Consider the following 3,536-nt stretch of genomic DNA (forward strand, 5'->3'; position numbering starts at 1 on the left):
TTTAGTTTTGGAAGATGAAGATTTCGTAAGAAATAATTTTACAGTAATATGAAAAGATGTAGGGGTATTCTTCATTTTAGTTTTGGAAGATGAAGATTTCGTAAGAAATAATTTTACAGTAATATGAAAAGATGTAGGGGTATTCTTTTAGGGTATGTTTGGTTGGAGGTAATAGAATGAAGGGGGAATAGAATGCGAGAAGGAATGGAATGAACAAGGGAATGAAATGGATCATTACCATTTTTTTTCCTTGTTTGGTTAACCTATAGGAATGAAATCAATTATTAATTTTTATTGTTTGGTATCCAAAAAAATTGTAGAAATGAAATAGAAATAATAAAAACACTTCTATCTCAAAATACTTTTTAACCTAAAAAAAAAATAAAATAAAAAAAATAACCCTACAATGGCGACGGCGGTAGCTCCGGCGACAAAAATGGTGGCGGTGGTGGTGTCGGCGGAGTTGGTGGTGGTGCCGATGGTGATGGTGATGGTGGTTGTTAGGTGGTGGTGGTGTTGGAAAGGTAGGGTGAATGAGGAATGAAATGAAAAAAAAGGAGGGTGGGAATGAATGATTTTGATGGAATGGGATTCCATGTGTAATGGATGATTTCATTCCATTGAGCAACCAAACACCAGTTTTTTCATTCCCACGTAATGAATCATTTCATTCCTACTGTCATTCTTGCATACCAAACGCTACCTTAGCATTTGGGTTTATTCTTAGCTTGTATCTCGCTAGAAAATGTGATTTTAGAATGTTAGCGATCAAGAGCAACATATTTGTTTGCAGAAATATTGAGATGGTGAGGTTAAGAGACATCTGATTCAGTTTTTACAAACAAGTTTGCTTATTCTGCAAGTGAATCCGTGTTGATGGAAAATGTTAAAAATAATACATGGTTAGCGTGACTCAATGGGCACATGACATGACAATAATCAAACCATCTAGTGGACACGTATGAGTGACCGATAATTTGCAATATGGGAATATCCATACTATCGTACATATGTTCATATATTTTTGAAAGTTTCACAAACCTAGCCACATTTTGTCATTACTAAAAGTTGTAATCAACATTCCACTTTGATTTTGTTTTTCAAGCAGTAATATTTTTTTTAAAAGGCGATTTGTTATTAATAAAGCCCTTATAGCAAGAAGCTAGAAACTATATATGCATAAAAATTAGCCAACACCAAGAAGTTGATAAGTTTTGGGTTTAAGTATCTCAGATATTCTCCATTTTAAAAAAAAAAGCATATTAAGTCTATTTATCATAATTTTTTAAATTATTTATTATTTATTGCATCATCAATTCTTAAATCCGGTCCGATAAGTTTGTGGTTCAATGTCTGGTGAGCTAACTCCATCAAAGAAGGAACCAACACTTAGAAATACTCATTTTAACATGCAGTTTCAGACCCTGAATCATTAGAGAATTTGAGAATCGGGTTGTTGAGAAGCACGTCAACCTTCAACGCGGAGAAAAGTAACAGGAACAAGAAAACAAGCACTGAAATTGCCGATAAAGCTGTTGCCATTGATGTTGCTATGAGTGACTTCACTTGTTGAGCATATGCTGTGGAAGCCAGAGCAAGAAAGGTAAGTGGGAAGGAGAAAGCCCACCATGCCACACTAAACTCTTTCACTGATTTTTTAAAAAGCATCGGGCGGCTAGCCTATTTCATTCAACAACAATACATCACAAATTAGAATCAAAAAGAAACATTTAACCGGCAAGAGCTGATAGAATCAACACATTCACCTTCTACTTTACAAAAATAAACATGTATACTCGTCTACCACGTGTACATGGGAGTGTGGAATACGCTGGCCACATGATCAACCTAGGAACGTGCCACGTTACTATTTAGACAAAAATGCTTGCGGCCAAACAACTCTTTCAGGAAAAATACCAGCCAATGTTACGGCTAGATGTTATTAATTGTTTCGTCATTAGTTTTTTCGCCTAAAATGCACATGTGACATAATTCTAGGGAGTCCACGTTCCCCCAAGTTTCAGACTACAAAGTACACGGGGCAAAAATTACATGTTTATTTATGAAACTGAAAGTCAAAAATGTTAATTTTATCAACTTTGACCCTTTAAATGGTCATTTGATGATTACCACATATACTAATAATACATATCCTACCATAGGAACTCAGACAAACTTACCAAGGATGTAAACAGAAATAATGATAGAAAAAAGAGCATCTTGCATTGGATATCAAAGCTTCCATTAATGGATTTCCAAGCTAAGGCTGCCATGCTCGGGGTGGCCACAAATTGGAAGAAAACTGGTCTGAGCCTGGGTGGGAGGTGATTACGGCCCGACAACCGCTGATAAAGGGTAATAAAAACCACCATATAATGAGCAAGTCCCAAAGTAAATAAGCAAGTACCAGTTTCTCTCCACCCCATTTTAATGGCTGCATGGGCTCCTACAAAATTCCCTATCACTGATAGTTGGCTTGTAGGATTAGCCACCATCGACAGAAACCTCTTTTCGGTCGTGAACCATTGCCCGTACACCTTAACATCAAGCCCTACCACAGGAATTATAAGCAGCCACCATACATATGCATATGAGTATTTATTTTGAAAAATGAATGATGGGGTTGATTGAAGTAGTAAGAGCCATGATATCCAAGGTGCGAAAAGGTAATTTACTCCCACATGGTGTTTGAATTCGGCCTTCACCATGTTGAAGTAGAAAATGCACCGCATGGTATAGAGGCTAGAGAGGCACACCAATACACCAAGTGACAGACACCATATGAGGATGAAAGCAGTGGATGGTAACTTGATGAACAAGTTATCAAAAGTTGATGAGATGGCTCTTTTTTCACTTAATGTTTTCCATAGCAAAGCTTGCCCACCAAGGGATATGCAAATCCTAAAGTAGCTTGCATTTATATTAGCTATAATTGACGGTTTTGAGGTTTTTTCTTGATTCTTAACAATTGATTGCTCCATGGGTTGTTCGTGGTGTTTGATGCTTGGAGGAGCGATGACGATATCCAATATTGATTCGGGTTGAACCATTGTTGGACTTGTGGTGTGTCTAATTGTTATATTAGTAGATAAAAGCCACACGGCTTTCTTATATAGGACATGGATTGAATTTAGTAACAGTGAAACTTTACTAGAACAAATCTTGAAACAGATAATATTCTTTTAGTGGGAGTCTGAAATAGACCCAATAAAAACGGGTAATCTGACATCCAAGCCCCACCTGGTTAGTGCTCAAAAGCAAAATCACTTTGCACCACTCAATCTCTCACCTCAATCTCTTCAATATATCTTTACATACATATAGTTTATTGATATAAAGGTAAGTTGTGTGTGTTTGTGCATGCATGCTCAGAAATCCTCTTTGTTATGTCAAGGATAAGGCAACATTAATTAGGTTTTATTCCACAAATGCAACAAGATTTTGTGCAAAATTATCACCAAGAAAAAAAGTATTTTTTTTGAGCAAATGGTTCAATAGTAGGATAACTATATATCATGATATATAAAACAAGATTT

General features: G+C 36.2%; 1 pseudogene; it reads right to left on the bottom strand.

The window, feature by feature from the left end:
• Positions 1-1,404: 1,404 nt before the first annotated feature.
• Positions 1,405-3,057, bottom strand: LOC143580988 (S-type anion channel SLAH1 pseudogene; annotated as a pseudogene).
• Between the last annotated feature and the right edge of the window lie 479 nt (positions 3,058-3,536).

Source organism: Bidens hawaiensis, unplaced genomic scaffold (assembly GCF_021521415.1).
Source record: "Bidens hawaiensis isolate Kalapana, Puna unplaced genomic scaffold, B.hawaiensis_p1.1 tig00030780_1, whole genome shotgun sequence".
Classification (NCBI taxonomy): domain Eukaryota; kingdom Viridiplantae; phylum Streptophyta; class Magnoliopsida; order Asterales; family Asteraceae; genus Bidens; species Bidens hawaiensis.